Source organism: Microcebus murinus, chromosome 11, assembly GCF_040939455.1.
Source record: "Microcebus murinus isolate Inina chromosome 11, M.murinus_Inina_mat1.0, whole genome shotgun sequence".
Taxonomy (NCBI): Eukaryota; Metazoa; Chordata; class Mammalia; order Primates; family Cheirogaleidae; genus Microcebus; species Microcebus murinus.
Window position 1 is genome coordinate 88,071,600 of NC_134114.1, and position 24,186 is coordinate 88,095,785.

General features: G+C 43.6%; 1 protein-coding gene across 1 annotated transcript in view; it reads right to left on the reverse strand.

Annotated features, from left to right (window-relative positions):
* SEMA6A (semaphorin 6A) overlaps window positions 1–23,609 on the reverse strand; it is a 123,784-nt gene extending 100,175 nt beyond the window's left edge. Inside the window, exon 1 of the mRNA XM_076008298.1 lies at window positions 22,579–23,609. The gene's annotated coding sequence lies outside the window, so the exon portion shown is untranslated. The remainder of the gene's footprint in view (window positions 1–22,578) is intronic.
* Window positions 23,610–24,186: the final 577 nt, after the last annotated feature.

Genomic DNA, 24,186 nt, shown 5'->3' on the forward strand with positions numbered 1-24,186 from the left:
CTGGGTGGTTGGTCACTGCACTCATTCAGTTCAATCACCTGTGACCCAGGTGATTGGGTCACAAATATTGGTTCCATTACTCGTGCGCCTTTCTAAATGAACATCTTAGGATCATGCTGAAGTCAGTGATGGATACTAAACTTGTACAAATAGAGAATGAGGAACTACATCCCTTTAGAGTTTGAGTAGAAAGGAGTTGATGACTAAAGAGTTTATTCTTTTTAGGTACTCTAAATCACAGTCATTGTCATTTTAAAATATAAATGTTATACATATCTGCCAATTATTTTAGGTCATTAATTTCCATAATATTTCCTTTCACGACTACTTCTAAGCCTCTTTGGTTTTTATTCTAAAAGCAAATGAAACGTATCTACTGAAGGTTAGTCACAAATTTCACACTGTCAGCAATGTCTGGATTATTTTAGGAAAAGAGAGATTACCAAGAGAATGATCCTCTTTGAGGTTATCTGACACCATTACTCCACCTTTTAATTCTTGAACTTGAAACCAGGTCTGTGAAATAATACCCCTAAAGTGCTAATGTTAACAATATCTAATGATATGGAGAACACCATGGCCGGCTTTACTGAACCACTGAAAAGGCAACGAAGATGATTGTCCCAGAAATGTTGATCAAATATTCCTCTCCAGTGACTGTCTGTTGAAGGACCTGTCAGCATTTGCCTGGTGGACATCTCTGTGCCCTGTACTCTGAGCACCTGCCACAGTCCCCAGGTGGTCTGCATCTAACAGTAATAATGGTGGCCTTAGGTTTACCTGGGGCTTTCGTTTGACCATTGCTTCACAAAAACACATAGAACAGCATTTGGTCTGCATCAAAACCTTGAGAGAAAAGCTTAGCTCTATAATCATCTCATGCCTAAGGAACATTATTCTAAGAATAATTAATGAAATCAGAAGCTCCCAAAATTGACTTACCATCACACATCCATCTGAGGGAAATTGACTCCTATAGACTCCTAGGCTTCAACCATGGGGATCTCGATTAGGTAGGTCTTTGGCAACCCGGTCTCCCAAGTACCCTCATGCTGAAAATTCTCTCACCCTTAAGGGTAGGAATCCAACATTGTCATAAGAAGTCTTGGGTTAGCTCCATTAGCATACCTTAGCACATTCATCAAGTAACACTGTGCACAAGATGATTAGGGTTTAGTCTCTGTTCTTGGGGGCCTCAGAGGTGAGTGGTTTTATGGAATTCATAAAGTATCACTTAGATGTACAGGCCATGACCAAAGAGAACATAGGTGAAAGAATTCAAAGGGGAAAGGTAGAGAAAGGGAGTGACATGTGGTGGCTTTGAGGGTAGGGAAGGTATCAAAATGGACAAATGTAGACAACAAAAGCCAAATTTGCCCATGTAACAATTAAAGTGTAGAATCAACCCTGCATGATATTTTCTAGCTTACAAGCATGTGCACACAAACATACATGTTCTCTTCGCAGCTCATCCTTCCTTAGCATGTTTAAATGAGCAAAAGATAGGGAGGGGGTAAACATAGGAAACACTTATCTAGCACTTCCAATATGTAATATGCACTTAAACAATTTATACATATTGACTCATTTAATCCTCACAGTAACCCTATGAGGCAGATGCTATTATTATTCCATTTTACAGAGGAGGAAACTGAGGCACAGGGAAGTTAAGGAGTTTCCTTGACGTCACATAGCTAGTGAGTGGTGAAATCTGGATTTGAACCCAGGCACTGGCTACTCTGCAGGTAACCAATGACATGCCACCTCTCTTCTCTCCTGCACAGTTTCATTTGCTGAAGTCATTTTCCTCCCACTCACCCCTAAGTTTTGACTTGATTGTGAAATTCAGATGAACTAGGTATCCCAGATGCTGTAATCACAACAAGATTTCTCTTTCGGTTTCCTGTCTGCAATTAAACACAGATATGCTACAACAACAACAGCATCAATAATCCCACTATAGAATTAGTGTGTCTGGGCTGACAACCTAAAGTATCAGGGGCTGTCAGCCTTCTGACAGCGAGGGGGAAGCCCTAAAACATTATCTGCCTCATGTTTGCCACAAAGATTCTCCTGAGAGCCAGTCACAGCGTCTCGTCTGTAGATTCCGACTGCAGTTTTCTGCATTAACCCGGAGAAATGGTGACAACAAAAAACATAAGCATGCCAATCACCACCCACCAAATGTCACCGACACCAGTCAAAGAATCACTGATTAAGCTGGAGAGCCCTGCAAGGTGAGCCATGGGCTTTGTTCCTGCTTTTTAAAATACCCCAGAATGTGTGAAATGACAGTATCTACGGCCTAAGGCTTCCTCTGATGTTCAAATTGCTTTTAAATTATGTTTAGCTAAGTAGTCCAGGGACTATGAAGGCCAGACGCCCTCCATCTTAGGCAGAGCATCAGTCCTCGCCCTCTCTACCCGGAGGAAAGTTCAAAACCTTCTTAAATTGGTGGAGGGACAGCTGTGGGAAGGTTTATTTACACGTCCAGTTACTTACACTTACACTTACTTACAGGAAGTGTTACTAATGGAACAATTTTACAAGTCCAACAGAAGATTATTTCGTAAGTGGTGCAAATGTTGCCAGATGTGACAAAAAAAATGAATACATTTTCATTTAACCATTGCCAAAATACGCTGGAAAGTTTTTTTTAAAAAAGTCAAATTTTATATGGGTTGGGTATAGGGATCAATTAGTAACGATGGAGAGATCCTGGCTCAGGAGAAAAGCATCTCCTTGCACAGAAAAGAGCCCAGTAGGAGCTGGCCGTGCCCTAAGGAGCATTCATTGATTCCGCAGAATCCTTGCAGGTCAAAAAAGGACACTTGCCCATTTAGAAAACAGCAAACTGTTTTGAAAACTACAGAGGATAAATGAGCACATATAGCACCTTTACCTAGTGCCTTATATAACTTTGTAACAGACCTATTTTTTTTGTGTGTGTGACTATGTTTGGAAACTTTTATTAATGTATTCACTTTAAACACAAATTCCTCATTTACTCTTAAGCATTTGAAAATCCACCCAGTTTAATCTTAGCCAACTTTCTCATAAACCTCAATGTAACCACTGTAGTGAAACCACCCCTGAACTCCAAGTTCAGTCCCTCAAAGGGATTAAATCTTAAACACACCATCTCGACCACTGCTTTGGCGGATCACGCCTGGCGTCATTAGCGTCTATTTAACATGGCAGCTGATGCCTTGTGGGCCCTTGCAAATGGGGAGCAGGGGGCCTTGGAGAGAAGTGAATTATAATTGCCTACTGCAGGACTGTGTGGCGCTGCCGTGACAGCAGCAAGTGGGGAGAATAGGAAGGCATTAGAGAAGGTCTGTTGTACTGATGAAGTGGAATTCCTAGAACACACTGTGCTATAAAATGAGATTTGGCTCCACGGTGCTGGGAGCAGACAATGGACTCAATAGTACCCAGCCTTGGTTGCTGGGCATATTCTAGCTCCTTCAGTCAGAGCAGCTTTTCTTTCAAGGGAGCAGGAGCCATGCTGGAGAATGGAAAAGTGGGGGTGGATGCCTAGTCCAGAGAAATCTTGAGAGTGAGATGTTAGGGGGGAAAAAAAGTCAATGGACTTGTAACCATGATAAGAGAGCTTCTCACGCTGAATCTAACAGAGCCCCAGAGAAGTCTGTAAATGTGTTTTTTTTTTCTGGTGAGGGGAATCACCATAGAAATGTCTGGTAAAATGTGTTCAGCCTCAGCTAGGTTCATATAGATCGTGTTTTGGAAAGATCCGGGGTGGAAAGTGGATCTTTCTTAGATCTTTACCCCTGGAGAGGGAGGGGGAAAAGAAGCCTAGTAGGTGTTGATGGGAAGAGGGCAGCAGAGAGCCTTATGGGGGGCAAGGGGTGTCTCTCTATTTTGTGTTTATTTATGGTCTGAGCCCATAAGAAAAAGCAATCAACAATAACATCAGTAAAAGTATCTTAAATCACATATTATAAAATCAACCACACTCTGCCTTAGAAAGAATTATCATCTGTCAGTCCATAGATGAGTAAAAGATTCCATTAGTAATAAGCCAAAAGTTAGAGTTTTTGTTCCCAACTTGCAAAATTAACAGGAAAAAAATGGGGAGAATTAGACTAAAAAAGTGCCCCAGGCCCTAAAAAGACAATTTAACTATTGAAATCAAAGAGAGTTGATTGTATTTTGTGCAAGTAGGAGCAAGCCCATGTATCAATAATTATTTGTGGGTCATTGTCAAACCAGTTCGCCCCTAAGACACCCACTTTAAACAACTTCAGTTTAAAAAAAATCCATTTTAACAAAAATATTTTCACAAAACTACATTTCAGCTATTACCAATCAATTATAAGTAAAGGTATGAAATGAAATACACAAATTCATATGGAGAGCTTGGAGGGGTTCCTGTGAAAATAATATGTGGTAATTTTTATAAGATATTTATTGAAAAAATACTGCCTAGAAACCAAGTTTGTGGAGGAAATTCTGCATTTTAAAACTTGCCTTGGTGAGAAGTGGGCAGTAAAATCCAAATGACGACTCATTTGCCCACTTTCTTGAAAAGAGGTTTCAATTACGTACACACACACAAGCAAACTTACATAGAAAGCAAACATTAAATACCTTTTTAGGGGTTTTATATCAAGAAGCCGCAGAAGCAAAAGACCCTATCTGAGGAGAAAGCTCAGTTCCCCAACAGGGCATCTCCATAAGCCAAGAGAGGCAGGGTGGGCCGTGAGCTGGTCACCGCAGGCCCAGCCCATTCCTGGCCTTATTTCTTGAGATTGATAGGAGGGTGCCAATTAGCGCCTATCTGGAGGAAGGTTTTCTGTGTCATGAACATCTGTCCACTAGCATCTGGCCAGGGCCCAAGTCCATTTCACAAGAAACACCAAACAGCTGTCAGATGGTCCTGACTTTGGGTGAATACCAAAAGAACACAATCCTCACTGCCCCTGGGAAGGAGGGGCCCCAGCTCCTATTATCTAAGCCGGAGACACCCAGTCTCCAAGCTCTGGCTTGTTTGTTAGCTAAATTCCCTCACCCCTAACCAACAACTTCCTTTATTTTTTGAATTAGGCTTTGCTCATTCGAGTAAATAATTAGGATGCATAAAGCTAAAATTAACTCTTGTTTGCTTGAGAGCTAATGATCAGTTTGGCCCTTGTTTTTCTTTTTCAATCACCCAACTTCTTTTCTGTCTCCTCATTACACCTCAGTGAAACAGGGGTGAAGGCAGGGGCGGAATAGGAATTTACTTTCCAATCCACTTGCTTTGCTGTTTAGGGGTTCGGCTATTGTCTTTTGGGAAAAACAAGTGTTTAAAAGCCAATGACTCAATCTGACTGTTCAGTTTATTGGTATAAGTAGTTAATGACACATAAAACAAAGTTGTATTGTGTGTGCAAAGTACACTTGTTTGTGTCTATACATTGGTTTTGAGTCAAATATTAAATTAACAGAGACTTTGAGCCCTCTTTGTTAGTGAAAATTCCTGAGCATTGTGATTCCAAATATAACTACCTGCGATCTGAACACTGCATTCAGAAAACTCACCCAGTGAGGAAACCCTTGGTATTATGACCACAGAGTTACTACATCCTCTGTTCCCACAGCACAGGAAGGCCATCGCTCAGGACATGCGGCATGAATGTGATAAACACAGGCTCCTTACTGAACACGGGACACAACAAAGGCAAAAAAAAAAACAAACTATAGCAAAACTCAGTCACCTCAGCTCTCAAGCCTTATTTAATACTTTGTAAATATCCAATAGTATCTAATTTAGCTCCGCATACATAGTAGCCACGTACTCAATATTTCCCAAATAAAATGAAATAATAATTATGCAGTGATTTTTAAATCGTGCCCTGAAATACAAAAGAACACAGAGAAAGAGACAGAAGCAGGCAGAAAGACTCATCTGAACACTCCTGTCATCTTTTCTTTTCAGTTTTAAGTCAAGAGCCCATACTCTAGTACTAGTGACACAAAACATTGAATGTAGCCAATTCTCTTAGGAGGCCTGAAGTCAAATGATAATAGCTGATTTTGATTGAGTGCTTACTATGTGCTGGACATCATCCCAGTACATGCTGTCTCATTTAATCATCAGAATCACTTTATGAGGTGGCACTGTTAGTATTTCCCTTTCACAGATGAGGAAGACGAGGCCTAGAGACATTAAGTAGCATTTCCAAGGTCTCATCGCCAACAGAGTGGCAACCTCCAGACTCACACTTCGAACTACTCCATCACGACATGGCTCTGGACGAAGAGAAGCTGACTCCCAAGTGTCATTTTGACTTTCAGCTTCATTTTGTGCGCGTCTAGCACTAACGTGGTCTTAGTGGTTCTTTCTGATCTTAGTCTCAAAACTTTGGGAAATCATCATCATCATCAGTAACCACTTTTATAGAACAAATGTCAGTCACTCTGCTGCTATGAGCTGGATGTACTTAGAACATTGTGATGTTACCTGCATAACCCGCTGAGAATGCCAACATTACACCTGCAAAAAATAGCTATGGAGTCTGAAATTCCTCTCCCCACTTACTACAGACTCTGGAGTATGATAACTCTTCATCCTAGAAAAAGCAGAGCTACTGTCAGAAAAGTACTCAACACCACAGTTCCGGCTGCTTTCTTTTCTTAATATCTTCAGAGAATAATCTTTAAAGGGCTTGAATATACTCTTCTAAGGTGTTGAATAGGAAATGGGTCAAAGTCTGAGAACTCTTCTTGGAGGGTTAATTATACCATAAACTTTTAAGGCTGTCTGTCTGGTCAAACATCTCCCACCCAATGGTGGTTGAAATGTTTTTCTCCATACTTGTAATTTTTTATTTAAGCTTATTAAAGAAGTTCTTTCAGACTTATTTAGATAGAGCTTATGTTATCATATATAGCTCTTGTGCACATACAAAATAGAAAATATAAGTAAAATTAATTACAGTAAATCAGTAAAATTAGTTAAAATTAGTTACGGTAGTCCTAAAACTTCTTGTTTGGTGTTGGACTTCGTATTCAGTTTGGTTTCAATTCACAGCGTATGTTTTATGTTTTTCCACGCAATGTTGTCTTCTGTCCCATCAAGAATATTGGTGATGGGCACATTTTAATTTATTCAAAATCTTTCAAACCATGTACTTCTTAACTGTATTCAGGGGCAGTGTCTAGCTAGGCTGGGCTAGCTGCTGAGTAGTTGGTAGCATTGTCTGTATATGTTTTCTCTTTTCCTGGGATCTAAACAAAAGTGGTTGTGCTGAGATTCAGTAACACTAGAGGGCAGCCAACAAGTAAAGTTAGAATCTATGCAATAATTTGACATACACCCGATAAGTAATCTATAATTCAGCTTCTCAGCATGGGAATACCAACTCAAACATGGTGTCCTAACATTTAAAAAGATCATATTGTTACTTAGTGTTTAATTCTAATGTGCCGTTAAAATAAGACATCAAAGCAAACAGTTTCATAGCGGTTCCCTAGAACCTTTCTAGAAACTTGTTTAATTTGTTAAAGACCCCTGAAAATACTTGACATTTCTAGTCCTGTGTTGTTTTACTTTTGTTATTCAGTTCATTTTTAAAATAAAAATAAGAATGAAGCTTTCATATTATAAGTTTTAGTTAGAAACCTCAGAAAGAAAAGTGCAATGTGAAGGGTAATAAAGAATACTCATCTTTTAAAATATAATATTTGTTATTTTAATCTAGTATGGGCATGGGAGTATTCTTCTGGACGACTGTACTATATCATTATCTAAAGGTTGAAACCATAAAATGAAATTTGTGATACCTCAATCACCTGTGCAATGAAGATTTATTTCTTCTTAAATAAAATATTATCTAACACCACATGTTCCCTTCCACTATATAAGCAGTGTTCAATTTTAGTGCAATGCAGGAAATAAAAAGAACTGGCTGTCTGATTAACACCGTCTTATTAAACAAGCAACACAATGTAGGTGTTATTTGTGTTTTGTGAATTACGTCATCTGTAACATTTCAGTTGCACAAGGCAATTTAGGAGATAAACACTCATATAAATATACCCAACCTGGGGCTGGGGGAGGGGGAAGAACACATGTATATCTAATTTCAGAATTAAAAAATCTTCATGAAGTAAAATTGTTTGGAATGAATAAAAACAGGAGCCAGGTGGCTCCATATATGCCCTGATGCTCACAAGAGCGGATCATTTAGCCCCTGGTGCCCCTGCAGTTTTTATAGCTGCACTGGATGGGCTTCAGTCTTCTCGGCATTATGGTATGCACCTTCCTGATGTTGGAGAAAGTGGTCCCAGCTGCCAGGCCAAAGGTCACAGTTTAAACATCCTCGATTTGAAAACCTTTAGTACTCTTTTTACAGGGCTGGTGGTGAGCACAATTGGACTAGGACCATGGCTTTGGTGTTGGGTCTGTCATGTGTCACTTAAATACAGCTTATGACAGCTGTTAATTAAATATTTTGTTCATAAACCTGGGTTCTTACCCTGGCCAATGCCACCACTATCCACCCAGCTCCCCAGAGGTGACACCCTGGAACCCTTTTTCACTCCTTCCACTCCCTTACCCCACACATCCAACTGGTCCCCACGTCCCGGCAGCTGTACCTTGCCAACATACCCAGGATCTGTTTCCTTTTTCCATTCACAGTCCCAACAGATTTATATTCTAAAACATATATCTGGTGACATCATCTTCTTGCTGAAAAGCTCTAGCCACCTGCAGCACTGTGCCCCCCTCTTTAGCTGGGCAGAGCTGCTCTCAGTACCATCTCTGTTTTGGGAGCTCCCCACATCACCTGGTCCCTGTGCTCCAGTCACCGGGGTGACCCTCTGCTGTCCCGGGGCCAAGTCCTCCATTCCCTGGCTCTGGGCCTTTGCTCCTGCCTTTCCCTTCACAACAGCCCCTCCCCCCTCCTCCCTCCCCCCTGGCCTCCCTTTTACTGTGACCTCACCAAATCCTCAGATGCCACTCAAATGCTTGCTTGCTTCACCCAGCCCTGCCCGACTCCCAGCTGGACACAGCCACTTCTTCCTGGCCTTCTTAGCATCCTCACCGCTCTGCAGAGAATGGTCAGACCTCACACTACCATGACTTCTCCCATCTCTATATTCTTCTCTAAAACATGAGCCTATGTCCAGCCTACGGCAGGAACACAGCTAATCTGTAAATTCTGAACTAGTTCATCGTTGTCCCTCTGCAGTATCTAGAACTTGCCCTTGCCTACGGTAGGTGCTAACATGTTATCTGTTGGATTCAACTAAACTGCTGCTTTCGCTAGACCTAGTAGCCTGGACGAGACTAAAATGACCTTTCTCCAAGGGAAGATGGACTTATGTTGTGCCACAGGGTCTACTTTATTACTTGCTAAAAACATGTTTCTGCTTTATAGGTGTAAGTTGCAAGCCCCAGGAGGCTACTCCTGACAGAGTATCTTGGTTCGACCTCCGTCCCTTTAGTTCTACCCTGCACCAGGGTTAAAACTGCCATCCTAATATAACTATTTGTTTTTCATCCCTACCATAATATAGGACTGGAACCCCAAATAAAAACGCCTCCATTTGTCAACTGATGTCCTTTAGGATGATTTTGACTCAAGACTCTCAAGAACCTCCAGAGACAACGTCTCCTGGCACAAACAGTATTCCACCCAGAAGCAGGAATTCAGGTCCTGATTGCCCTAAAGCCTCACGGGGAGTCCTTAGAAAGCTACTTGTAAACTTGTTCTGTGTCAGTGTTCAATCTGCATAACAGGAATAATGTGAGAACATCTATGGTAGAAAGATTGTAATCGTTTAAAAGATGTTTTAGGTATTGAGTAAACAACACGGTGCCATGGAGAAACATAAAACTCAGATTAAGAAGGCTGGGGACCTCGTCCCGGGCCCTTCCCTAATCAGAGGTGAGTTCTTAGCAAATTATTCCACCTCTCTGAACCTCAGTTATCTCATCTTTAAATTGGGCATAATGATAGCTGCCCTGCCTAACCCAGAGTGTTGTAATAAGATTAATTAAGGCAATGTTTGTAAACGAACTTTGAAAAAATGTAAACACTACATGAACACTTGTAGGTGTTGGTTATCAACAGCAAGGCTGACTTCTAATTCTGATGAGGGACTCAGCAAGACTGGTCTGGGTAAAGGAATCTGCTGCCCATGCAAAAGAGCCCAGTCAGAACACTTCCCAGCTGGGAGCCCCAGTCTATTCCCTCCCCAACAAGGTGGCACCCAGGAAGGTGTGTTGAGCACTTCAAACATGGGCAATAAGGAACAATGAAAGATGCAAATACATTATGATTGCTTTTCACAGAACAAAGGAGTTAAGACTAGGTATGGTTGACAACATGCAAGAAAATGCATTGTCCTAGTCCTACATTTAAAACCCTTTCAAGTTCTGCTCAGAATAATTTGCATTTCAATAACAATGTGATAATGTCAAGTTATTCACAACATTTCAAAGCCTTCTCTTGCACACCTGGCATGTTGGAGGATCTGCTGGAGATCTGGACGGGGCTGTTTTCTAACAGCAAGGCAATTATGTCGTCGTTTTTATTCTTGGGAACGGATGTGTTTGGGCAATGGTAACAGGTCTTGTGTTCTGGACATGACAAAATATGAAAACGAAAGCTCCACCCTCCGAGATATCCCTGGAGAATTCATTAATCAGCATATTCAACATGTTTTACTTCCCCTCATCACAAAAGAAAGGAAACACCTTGTAGATAAAAGCTGACTTTTTAATAGAAAACTTTTCCCTGTACTCTGAACATCCCTTTAAAAGAAAAATGTATCCACATCATGTGTTACCTTTTCTCTTGGCTACATATGAAACTACTCTGCTCTTTCTACTTTGGATACCTCTTCGCTGGGCAAAATGTGGGATCACACCACAGGGCCAGACTTTATTTCTATAAAAAATGAAGCCATACTGCATGCAGTGGGACAAGCACTGAAGATTATTTTAGATAACACTACCCTAGAACACAGTACAGCAAATATTACCAATCAATTTAATTTCAGTAATTTTTCATTAAGATGGCTACAGATCGGTAAGTCCAATTGTAGAACTAAGCATTTATAATTCATATGCACAAATTATGCTAAACTAGATGGGTTATATGCTTATTAGGTTTCGTATAAGCTACAAAACGATTGTTCACACAGAAATTTAATTTATAAGTTGGCATTATTATATCTAACTTTTATTAGACCCTCTAGTTACAAGTTGAATGTAAATAGCTCATTAACATCAGCTTCTTGATATCTGTTCTAAAACTTATGACACAGGAAAAAGTATTTAACCAAAAGTAAGGCCTAATTCTCTCCAGAGTCTACAATATTCCCTAATTGTTATGTTTCGCACTCAGTAAAGGGTATCCTTGAGCAAAGGAAACACCCCTTGGTCCACCGCCTCTAGCATGTGGTATGCTTTTATTTGAAAGAATTGGGGAACCACCCAAAGTTCCATTCAATCTTTGGTAGGAATGGCCTTGAATCCAGCTAGAAGCCAGTTAGTATCAGCAATTTTGATGGATACATTCTTTTCAATTAAAAATGCTTCCTCTAAAGATCTAACTACTCTATCCACATCACTTGTAAATTTCAGTGGTACCCCAAGTGATATTAACATTCTTTATATGACCATTCTGAAAATGAGGCAGAATCACATTTTCCATTATAATAAGAACCTAGGTGGTTTGCATTGCAAGACAATGGAAGCACATTCATGTCACTGCAGTCTGAAAATGTTCCACCTAAATACTGCCTTCAAGGCATTGATGCCTTGTGCTTCTAAGGCACAAAAGAAAATCTGTAATCAGAAATCATTAATTAAGGTTAATTAAAGTCCATATTGTATTTGACTGGCATCCACACAAAAAGTACTGCTTACTTTTCTTAAAGGTACGTGTGCAATATTGTCTAATAGGACACCCAAGAGTCTAAAGAGTAATCATAATCTTATTCACTTAATCGCTTGGGGAGGACAGAGAGCACACTGAATTCACCAAAATTCTTCTTTTAACAAAAAAAGCTTTGATCTTAGTCCCACTGTTCTCCTCCACTCCATGTCTTTTTGTGTGTTTAAGCAGCTAACTTAGGAGAATACTATAAAACAGGCAGGACCTATTTTCTTACCCTGCCAAATAATCAGGGGTCCATGATACCGAATGTACAAATGCACGTTTCCCTTGCTTCTCCGTGCCCCGCAAGGGGAAGGCAGAGAAAGGCTGGGGGATAATTGAAGCCTATGGGTAAGCCTGACCACATGATCAAAAACTGCTGTGACACTTGAAAGTGTTTCTCCACAAGGAATTCCGGTGCCCAGAAGCCTGGTGAAGCCAGTAGCAATTAAGGCCATGTTATCCTTTTAATTTACTTCACATTATTGGCCTCTAAAATCAATCATTTAGTGTGGTTGGATAAGGGAGGGGTCAACATAATAGGCACGTGCATTAAAAATGCTTGTTGATCTTACGCAAAAATTTTGGCAGGCTAGATCTGGGGAAATTTAAAACGGCTGCTTTGAAGCTCACCCTGAAATCAAAACTAGTCATTTTCTAGTAAAAAAAAAAAAGTGACTAATTTTCTAGATTAGTCCCACCATTTGTAAGAAATTCAAAGTTTCTTCTTCTGAATCAGCCTGGATTTTCACTTGATGCTTTGCAGGTCTTGAATTCAGCACTGTTTGGCTTCAAGTGTAAGATTATTTTATGTTTTAATCTACAAAGGAATCAAGTTGCTTGGCTTAGACTTGTAGGAGTCCTTGAGAGTCCACTTGAGAAATGGGAACTAAAACATCGAGGAGTGTACCAGTATCTGTTACTCAAGGTCAAATTTGCCTAACAAAAGCAAGCTGTGTCCTACACCACAGACCAGGCACATAAATCACCAGAGTGTGTGTCTCTCCCTCTTGCAGCAATTTACTCCCCAAATCTTTTCTTGACTGAGTCATACAATATATACACAACTGGAGAGCATTTTCTAATCAACCCTGAAGTCACAAACCTAAAAAAAAAATAGCAAAATATTAAAATTATTTTAAAAATGAAAAACGTTCATATACTCAAGAGCCAACAAAGCAGTAGACCTATGGCCCAACATGTGTTATGTTTTGTTTTGTTTTTTTTTTTTGCAAAATACAGTAAAATGGTCTCAGTAATGAGTGTCAAAGCTAAAAAATAAGGTTAAACCTCAAGTAAGAGCTCTAAATGTTTCCATTGCCAAAATAAAACATGATACAAAACACTCATGATGTCATTATATTTATTTAGCAATCTGCACAGCCAAAACCAAATTATGAAGCTGAAATTTTGGGCAAAGTCATGAATGCCCTCATTTACCTCCACATTTATGAATAGCCTTAATGAAGAGTTCGCACCCCTTTGCTTTCTTGTGGAAAGATGAAAGTGACATCAGCCCCCGGACTGTAATTTTTTTTACCAGCAAGACTGAGCAAGAGGCAAATCCTGGAGTAAATATCAGCTGGATGTGCACATAACAAGGTCCAGGGAGACACTCTCAGAAGTTGCCTCTTTTAATCCAGCACTGAATTATAGGAGAAGCGGTTTTCAGTTTTTCAGAGCACAACTGCCAAAATAACTGCAAGGCTTGCAAGCCCTAGTATATCTCAAACCTTTCCCAAGACACCCCAACACTATCTGAGGCACTGAAACTATGGCAACCGAATAAGAAAGCAGCCTCCATGATTAATAGATGAAGATCCCAGCGACAGTGTCTAGCTAGGGCCATCATTCATGATGCAAGAAGAATTAGCACGGAATCCATCTCAAAAACCATTAACAAGTATTCTTCTCATAAAAATCAACTCAGCTGTCATTCTGCTACGTATACTGGAGTTTAGCATGCTGTAAACAATTTGGTTTCTATTTATCGCTCACCATGCAGGGATGAGAGTGTTCTTATAACTCAGATGCTCGTGTTTTTAGAATAGTGAAAGGCTTTAATAGAACGGTTTTCCACCTGGGTATCTGAGGCCTAAGAACAAATGCATTCAAAAACCAAAATGTGTGAATGAAGCCATGTGGCTCTCTGGGGCAGAAAAGAGGAGGGACCCATTGTTAGATTGTTTTGAGTGTTTTTTGTGGAATGTAATTTTTCATAAAGCATTCCATTTTCAGGAAGGGCACATTTCCATTCAGCAGCTCAATCAGTATTCTCGCAGTTTCCTCACGCAAGGACAGTAGGAGTCTGGGGGAGGGGTGGGGAATGCTGGAGTCGCTGCAATATTAATGAAAAGATTGAATACTCTCCTTAAGAAAAGAATCGGAAATAGGAAAAAGAAGAATGGGTCCATCACGGAGAGCTTGTCTATAATGCTTTCAAACAACATTAAGCCATAATTAATACATTCTTTATTTCTTCCCAGTCCCTAAAATGTTTATTTTCCAATGGCATGTTTTCATTGTATTTAATGCCAGATCCTGTCCGGTTCTATAAATGCTTCAGATCAAATCATGGCCAAAGGCTGGTCTTAGAGATGTGGGCAGGCACAAGGGCTAAGAGACGGGTAAACAGCACAAATTTCAGAGATTCTTCTGCTAAATTTTTTTAGTTGGCATGGATTCTTTGAGTTCAGTTTTTTACTGATGGCAATTATAGGTTAGTTGGAAATCACTAGAAAGCAAACAGGAATGTTAAAGGAAAGCCTTGTGTCTAAAGGCCGTTTGTGGAAATGGCTGTCACTAACAATACTTTCAAAGCAATAGTCCCCACACTGGCTGCTCCAAGGATCCAGCCCTTCTGTCCTTGGAGCATGTTCATTGCTGATTTACTTCACTCTCTATACGTCCCCTTTCTGTTTAAAGAATTTGAGAATTTTTTTTTTCCAAGATGAAAATAACTGTCATTCTAAGCCATGGGGGGCTTTCTAGAAGACACAATGGCAGCAGGAGTCCAGGGAATTGTGGTGATGGTATCAGTTTATTTCCCCTTCTGCTGTGCCTTTTAGAAGTCAAATTTTTCTCACTAATAAGAACTTGTATGACTATCATTTGAATCAAATTTCAGGTTTCGTAGTAGTGTATCTGTCAGTAGAGTAAGTGCTGTCTCTACTGGGCTCAGCCAACTATTTCCTACCTTTCCTGGGGAAGGTAGTAGTTTGCTTTTGCTGGGAGATTCATGCTCTCCCTAACTGACTTCAAACTTGGCCAGGGAAGAGTGACCGGGCAGGCACATGGCCACCATGGAGACCCTCTTGCAGAAGTCCTAGCCCCAGCCTCCTGGCGGAGTCCAATCAGCAGCCCAGCTTCTCTCCTATGACAGGTGTGGTCCTTGGGAATTCAACTCATCCCTAAACAGTCATTATGGGCTACTTTCAGATTCCAAAAGTGAGTGTAGAGTGTGCACTTTATTTTTAAAATGTTAATAAGTGATAGCTATCATTTTCTTAAAACAACTATCCCTTGGGCTCTTATTTGATGTAAGGCTCGGCACTGCTTGTTATTGTTTTATTTGTATAGTGGTTTTTCCCTTCTATGTCTTGGGTGTGATATTTCAACTTCCAAAGTTAGGAAAAGAATCATCACTTCTGTCCCCCTGTAAGTGACTTGTTCACATGCTTCTCAGTTTAAAACCTATGACATTAAGGCCAGCTTATGGTGTGAATGTTCATTTCTAGTCCAGAGGTTGTTTTCCTTACATCATCTCTTTATGTTACAGATTTGTAGCTATTTCCTTTTGGTACTCTCTTCCCACAAAAACACTGTGTGCTTAAAAAAAAAATCCATTCTCAGGGCATTTTCCATGGCTACAGTCACCCAAATAAAAATAACACCTTACATCAAATGAGAGGTTGTTGCTTGCTCAGGCATTGTGCTGAGCATTTTACAGATGTTGTCACATTTACTGTTCTCAACGACCATAACATTACCATCCTAGCATTTCACAAACGGAAACTGAAGCAGAGTGGTTAAGGAACTGGCTCAAAGTCACACTATTAGTAAATGGCAAAAAAAAAAAAAAAAAAAATACAAATCCAAGTGTGTTGTCTGCCAAAAAAGCATGACCTCAGCATTGCCTCTAGAGCTGTCCACTACATTACCTCTGACAGTTCCTCCACATTTATAAACTTCACACCACAAAATATAATGAATTTGCCCTTGTTACTGCAAAGATCGAAACTTCTCTCCTGCTACTCCTGGTTCACCCTGACATGTCTGTTCTACATTAATGGTTACTTTGATGTGAACTATTTCAGAACTTAACTGAGCAAAAACAATTCTCTTACTTTTTAAATAATTCCTGGCAGAGTGCCACTCCATGACCTTGCCCGATTTAATGGTCATATTGAAAGCAACCTTTACTCGATGTGGTTGGCACTCTGATTAATAAAGTTGCTATCCGTGCTGTATGCGGATTGTGCATTTTCAATGAATTTGAAGATATTAGTTAGTTTCATAATGTGATTTACACTAAAACTACATCAACAGAGAATAACCTTTTTTTTAATGATTAGAAGAAAATGAAGTAGGGTCTCTGTTACATCCAGGGTCTGGGGTAGGAGGGAAGAAGTTAGCATCAAACTTTTCAAATTTCCAGAGCATATGTTATATTTTACCAAATACATTCATACTGATGATTTTATATTATTCTCCCAGAAATACTATAAAGTAGGAAAAATATGTTTACCATTCACAATTTTATTTCAAATAATGAAGCCTCAGAGAAGTTTTTTGTCCAAGGCAGTAACAGTCTAGAACCTAAGTCTTCCGACTGCAAGTGCAGTATCTTCAACAACAGTTATATTGTACTGATACAAGGCAGAAGCATGGATTAATAGGCATTCTCTATTCTCCAGATAGAAAGTTGAGTTTTTAAAACTACCATTAACAAACTCCAAAAAAGCAAGAACGCTCTGTGGCCAGTGATTAGAATGCAGAACAAAAGGGGCCAGGGTCAAAAGCTCAATCCTTATAAATGCTGGCTGTCTTCTTAGTCTGTTTCTTGGCAAGTTGAATTTACCTAACTTAGACTCCCTCCAGCTGCAACCAGGTGTCTCACAGATGTGTGCTCTTGGCCACAGAAGAAGATTGGGTTAGACTGTGCGAATGAACAGGCTTCAATCCATCACCAAGACTAGGAAAACAACACAGTGAATGTTCCACTAATGGTGCGTGATGCACATCATCTCTGTACATGGAAGACAGTACATACACACACATTCGTGCATGTAAATATCTCATTTGATAAGAACATCATATAGAAAAACAAGGGCAGACAAAAGAGATAAAATAAAGACTAGTTGTTTGCAAAAAGAGTCACTGTTCATTCCTTCAACAAGCACTTGTTATGGAGGATCTATGGTGTGCCAGGCACAGTTTTAGATGCTAGCAATGCAGCAGTGTATAAGACATAATAATGCCTATCCTGATGGCATTACATTCTAGTGGAAGACAGAAAATCAACAAGGCCAACATATAGTTTGTCAGACTGTGACGAGTACTAAGGGGAAAATGAAGCCTGCCAAGGGGTGGGGAGTGCTAGGGAAGACAGGGTGAAGGAAATAAGGGGATAAAAGGCTTTGCAAGAAAGTGACATCTGAGCAGAAACCTGAAGAATATGAGGAGCGAATCATGCAGCTATCTGGGGAAAGAAGCACCCCAAACCCTGAAAGAGCAAAAGTGCAAAGTCCCTGCAAAGGATCCCAAAAATACACCATGCCTGGCACATTCAAGGAAGCTCAAGGAGGAGTAGAGGTCAGAGAGGTGGGAGCCGGAGTGCAGATCATGTAGGGCTGCAGAGGCCACAGGCAGGACTTTTTGGTTTTTACTGGAACAAGATGGGAAAACATCTGAGCAGAGAAGTTATCTTATCTGGCTTAGGTTTTTTTTTTTTTTTTCCAAATAAAACAGAACACTGCTGTTTTAGCTGCTGTGTTGCAAAAAGACTGTAGGGGGCCAAGAGCAGAAGCAGGGAGACTAGTTGGGAGGCTGGCAGGAAAACCTCCTCCTCCCTGCAGGAAGGAGAGGGCAGTGGCTTGGCCAAGGTGCGGGCCACAGAGGTGGAAGACCTGTGGGAAGCGCGCATGCGCTCCGGTGGAGCCAACAGCATTGCAGCCGCAGTGAATGTGGGTGTGAGAGAGGACAGTCAAGGAGAACCAGGTTTGGGGGCCAAACAACTCAAGGAATGGAATTTGTCGTTTACCATGATGGAGATTATGAGAAGAGTAGATTTGGGGGAGAAGGATCCAGAATGAGGTTTTCTGAACAAAAGTTTGAGATGCCAGTAGGCGTTGGTTATTTGCGAGGTCCAGGAAAAAGGTCTGGGCTGAAGAGGATTATTTGGAAAGCATCTGTGTATTGTAGTTTTATATGATACTCTTCATTAGTATAATTAGAATTATTCTACTAAGAAAGCTTTGCGAGAGCTCATCTGTTTCACAAAACACGACATCCTTTCGTAGAGACAGACTGTATGTAACAGTCCCATACTGGGAAGTTCTCCTGAACGCCTTCTCCCTTGAGGTTGGTGTGGTATGACATCTTATTTGCCCATTTCAAAGGGATTAAATACCTCCCCTCCTTTCCCTACCTTACCAGATCCCCAAGAGGCAACCATGTGGTTGCCAGCAGAGAAGAGTTCAGTTGCTCTTGCAGCACATTTTAAGGCAGAAGAGAAAAGCCTTCACTGTGGAATAGAAATATCTCAGAAACCACTTGGCTCCAGGGCACCCCAAGAGAGTGGGGGCACTGGATGAGAAGGCCCACCAGATTGCTTCAAGGCTTTGCTCTCCCCTGGTGCGCACAAATGTGTCTGTCATAACACACAGTGGCCACTAAATTTGTCAAGACTCCCCACTCTGGGAGAAGGACAGTCAACTGTCTAAACCTATAGAAGGGTGTGGGGAGGGGCCGTGCACAGACAGGCTTTCCTAGACTTTACTCTGAGCAAATGGCAGATGCCTAATTAAAGCATTTGCAATTAGTTTGGCTTGTTCTGGGATTCCTTCCTGCAAACAAATAAGATGGGGAGACTATATCAGTTCTTGGCAATCTAGTTCTAAAAAAAAACTTTTTGTCCCATCATCACTCTTTTGTCCTGCTCTGAAAAGAGCTGAGCTGCTATGCACATAGAGTAAACTATCTGACTTACCTCCTTGTTCAAAACAGTGTTTTTGCTTCCATTCACATGACAGCGCAATTGCCTATCTGCTTTTAAAGCATGAGTATTTATTTTGAATTTAATACAAGATTTTAATTTGGATGTCTTATTTTTATTCAATGAAGATAACAGTCTTCCTACTTCTTTGCTATCTTGATTTAAAACACACTAGACTTCACTAGTGTAATGTTACCCGCCTACTCAAAATGCAAATGCTATATGTTTTAAATGACTGAAAAAGCATTTACTAAACTTTGAAAGAACTTGAGGGGTGTGTGTTTGTGTGTAAATAAAGACTTGCCCTTATGGCCACTTTGTAATGACCACTTGCTTGAAGGCATAGATTCCCACCTCCCCAGGAAAAATAAACAGGGTCCACCGTAAGTGGAGAAATGTGAACCATGTGTAACTATTTCTTTCATTCATTCATTCAACATTCACTGGAGTGTTCTCTACAGGTTCTTATAATTTTTAACCTATTCAAGCATAAGTGTTTTATCCAATAAGTGCATTCTGCAGATGGCTCCTGACATAGGATGATTTGGGGTGTCTGCTTAACATTTGCATATATGGATTATAGGCATTATTGAAAATGTGGCACAAGTCCAAAGGGTGATAACTAAAATCTCACACATGGGAAAGATTGTCACGTCACTAACACTGTAAATAAGAAACACAAAGTAGAATGCTTCTTTACATCAAGTTGAAAAAAAGACTCCTAACACAAAAGTGAAGTTTTAAATCTGATCATTCTTGGCTGCTTTAGACTAGACTGCAAAGTTCCTCATTCAAGAATGGCCTGAAACCAAATTAATAACTGGGAGTTCGGGTTACTCAAGAGCCAAATAAAAGTTACCATATAAACAAACATGGGTAAACCAAATTCAAATAGCTAGTGCAATTATTTTTTTTAATAGATAGTTTAGGTTAATAGGTGGAGACACCGTTCTGCCACTGTATTTAAGGTTAGGTTAATAATTAACTTTGGTGCCTGGAGTAGTTTAATCAAAGCTTACTGTAAATCATAAAACTGCTCCGTGCAGACTAAACACGGTATTAAAAAGTCATACAAAATGCTTGCAATCTTGACCTCTGGTAGCCATTCAGGTAAGGTGTAAAAAGTGCAGAGTATTTCCATTCACGATTGAACACAGGCATCTTTGCTCTGTGGGGAAAAATCTAAATAAAGGATTAATGTATCCAGAGCCACAAATCGTCCCCTGCCATCCCAGTAGCAGACCATGGACTTTATGCTCAAGACGTGTGTATACCAGGGGACAGAAGACTGACAATTAGCAGGATTATCCCAGAAAGACTTAAAAACCAGCGCTGGGGGGCATTAAATAGCTTTTCTGAAACCTGCTGTCAAAACACTGCAACTGGGTTAACCCGCTTTTCAGATGTGGGCAAAGAAAGTTGAGTGCAAGTGAGACAGTGTGTGCTCCGGTGTGTGCGTGTGTGTGTGTGTGTGTGTAGGTGTGTCCGCCTGCGCCCGTGTTTTAAACATTTCACGGATCGCATTCAGTAGCAACTCGATTTCCACTGGGCTTACGAAAGGAGCGATCCCACTGTGGCTGTGCCTGGCCACCACACTCCCAAAGCAGTCCCCTTTCTCTCCAAGACCGACACGGAATGGCAGGCAGGGCTGACCGCCGCGCTGCAGGCCCAGAGGCCGCCCCTGCAAGTGCTCGCGCTGGCTGTGGCGACAGCGCCTCGGGTCTCGCGTTCCTCCCCCGGCCACGCACACCTGGCCCTGCTCGCTCCTCCCTGGACATCCGGCGGCTGGAAAACTGCGCGCAAGGTGCAGAATGCTGGGGATGCTGCACTTGGAGCTGGTTACTTGCAGACGAGCGGGTCCCCGCCACTGTCCACACGCACCCTGCGACAGCCTCTGACCAGAGCGGCCGCACCTGCATCCAGAGTCCGGCTTCAACACCCCCAACCCCCATCCATCTCTTCCCCGACTGGTCCAGCAAGTGCCGCGGGCCAGGAGGCGCCACTCTCCAATGGGCCGCCACCTCGTCCTAGCCGCATCCCGGGCTGTCCACATGATTTCCTCCGGGTCCCATTTCCCGCAGACTGCACTTGCTGAGCCCCAATCCTGTCGTGTCTGCTGCCCCTAGCTTTCAGAGAAACTTTCCAGAAGCGCCTGGTTCAGTGACCCCAGTGCTGTAAAGGGGGCGGAGGCGCCGGGCAGAGGGGCGGCGAGGGAGCGGGAAAGGCAGCGGAATCCGGTTTCCTTTCCCGACACACACAAGCCCAGGACCGCTTCCTGGCTCCCACTGTGACACTCAGCTCGTGCGAGAAAGGAGGAGACCTCAGCATCCTGCTTTGCCCCGTCTCCCTCAGTGAGGAACGGAGAAAAACGCGGAGAACTGGGGGAAGAGACATATCCCACCGGTGGCCAGCAGGGTCCCCAGGCAGGGTGGGTAGTTAATGCCTGACTGGCTCCCAGGTGACCTGCCCCTGTGCCAGCGCTCTAGGACACAGAGAGAAGTCGGGACAGAGCCCTAGTCTGAGTGGCAAACCCAGGGCCATCTCTAGCCAGGTCTCCCCACCCTTCCCCCTCCTGGGACGCCTCCTTTCCAGAGAGGGACCTAGCAGACCTCGGAGGAGGACGCAGCATACGCCAGTCCCATCGTGGAGGGCTCGGTGCTTGAGGGGGACGCAGCTGCGACGGACTGTGTCCTCGCCGCTCGGGTTGGGAGCTGTGACCGGGGACAGGACCCAGGGCGGGGGCGCCACGCCACGCCAAGAGGCCGCTCCTGGGCACTTATTCGAGCAAACAAAGCCCGGAACCTCTGGTGCCAGCGGCCACAGGAGCCGGGATCTGACCCAGAGGCAGGGCGCGCGGGTGCCCAGGGCCATTACAAGTTTCCCGGACTCCACGGAGCCCAGCCCAGACCCCGCGCTGACAACAAAAGATTCCCTGGGCTTCCACACCATCTCCGCGGAACTCCTCTCCCGACCCAGAATGCAAACCTGGCGCTGGACGAAAACAGCGCAGTTGTGCCCAGCCCCCTACAGCCCCCGAGGGCAGCCCCCTAGCCCTGCCTTCGAAACCGGGACAGGGAGCTCCCGCGAATCCCACCCTCTCGGCCCGCTCTACTCCCTGCCGGCCCGAGAGAGAGGACGAGCTTGGGGTCCGGCACACACACGCACCCCCGGGGCGGCAGCCATCCGCGCCGTCGCGGTCCGGGGCGGCGCCGGGCGTGTGCGCGACGCGGGTGGGGAAGCTCCCGACGCGGAGCCGGGCGGTCTCTGGGGCGCAGGGCGAGGAACAGCGGGCAGGGCTCACTGCTGCTCCCCCAGGACCCGGCAACGCTCGGGAGACCGGGACACGAGACAAAATAAAACACAGACACCACAAAGCCGACAGCACGCGCTGGCCGCGGTCCCCGGACCCTCTGGCTGGAGCCCTGCGCGCAGGAGGTGGGGCGCGCCGGGGCGCCCCGCTCGTACCTTTTCGGTGCATCGACGGGCGGAAGGCCGGCTCGGAGCGGACTGGCACAGCGTGTGTCCCATTTAGTAATCCATTATTGAGGGGTTCTCTCTGGGCCGCGAGCTGCGCTCTCTCTTTCGCAAGCCTTTGTCATTCCTACATGTGTGCTTGTCTCTTTGGGGGGCAACAGTCGCGGCGATTACTTTCTGGGATGCAAGCGCGCCGTGTTCATCTCCAATGACGGTCGGAGAGAGGCGAGGAAAAAAGGACGGCCAAAAAAAAAAATACCAAGAAGAAGAAGAAGAAAAAGGGAGAAAACCAACAAGGAAGAGGGGCAAATGTTCAAGAAACTCTTCTCCAAATCCAAATTCCACTTGGATTCCACTCCGGTGAGTCCCCTCGGTGGTGTCTGCGCCGATTAACAAGTCATTTCGGGGCGGGGGGCGGGTGGGGGCTGGGGCAGGGGTGCACGGCTCTGGCCCGGCTCCTCGGCCGGCGCGCGGTGCCGCGGGCGTGGAGATGCTGGCCGCCGCCGCACGCTCTCACGCGGGCATCGCGGGCGATCGGCACCGCGGAGGAGCGCCGCTGCTGCGTCCCGAGCGCCTGGGCAGCCGAGTGCGCTGGGAGCGGAGTTGGCTGCAGCCTCACCCCGTGCCACTCACTACTCCTCTGTCACCGGAGAGGCCGCCGCTCCCGGGCGGAGCCAAGTCCCGGACTGGATTGCGCAGAGCGGACTCTCCTCCTGCAACCCCGCCTCCTTTGGCTGGCGTCTCCTCCGACCCAAAGGAGAGCTGTGGGGTGTGTGTGTGAGTGTGTATGTGTGAGTGCGAGCGAGCGAGGCCGAGAGGGAAAACCTGCGGGGTGTGGCTGCAGGTGGAGTCTCGGACCGACCGGCCAGCGCCGCTTCCTTCCACCGCGACTCCCGGCCCCAGGACGCGCTCCGCCCAGGCCTGGCGGGGGCGACTCGGTCGGGGGGAGCCCAGCCCTCACCTCCCCCTCCCCCACATCTGCTCTGGCTAGGGGGAAAAAAAAATCCCGGACAGCATTGCTGAGTGTTGCCAAATCAGAAAAATAAATAAAAATAGACGTAGTGCAGGAGCAAGTTACAAGAAAGATTTTGTTCATCGATTTTCTTAAATGGAAAAGTTTGAGAGGAGGAGGGTAAGTGAACGGCGAGCCTGTCTAGTTCTGATTGCTGTTAGGAAGAGGTGGGTTCCAGAAGTGCTGGACGCTGTTCGTGCCCAGGTGAATTGGATAGAAGCCGGTGCGGTTTTAAAAATACACTTGGAAGATAAGAACGCAGCTATTAGTTACGCACATGCACACGTTAATAAACCGTGTTAAGTAAAGCAAATAAACGACAATGCAGGGAATGGTGTCATTAACGACGGCGATCTGTTTTAAAACTTTAGTTGTTTTTTTTTTTAACGCACACGGTGTATGGACTGTTCTTAGAAATAAACTTCAGAAATAAGACGCAAACAATTCCAGCGAGAGCCCAGCAGCTTCACGGAAGAGGAAAATCGCAACTGCTTCCACGGCACTATTGTTTTGGCCGCACGGCGAATAGCAGCCACGGCCTTCCTCCACCACTCGAACTTTCGGGAGCCAAGAAGTCGTGCAGGGAC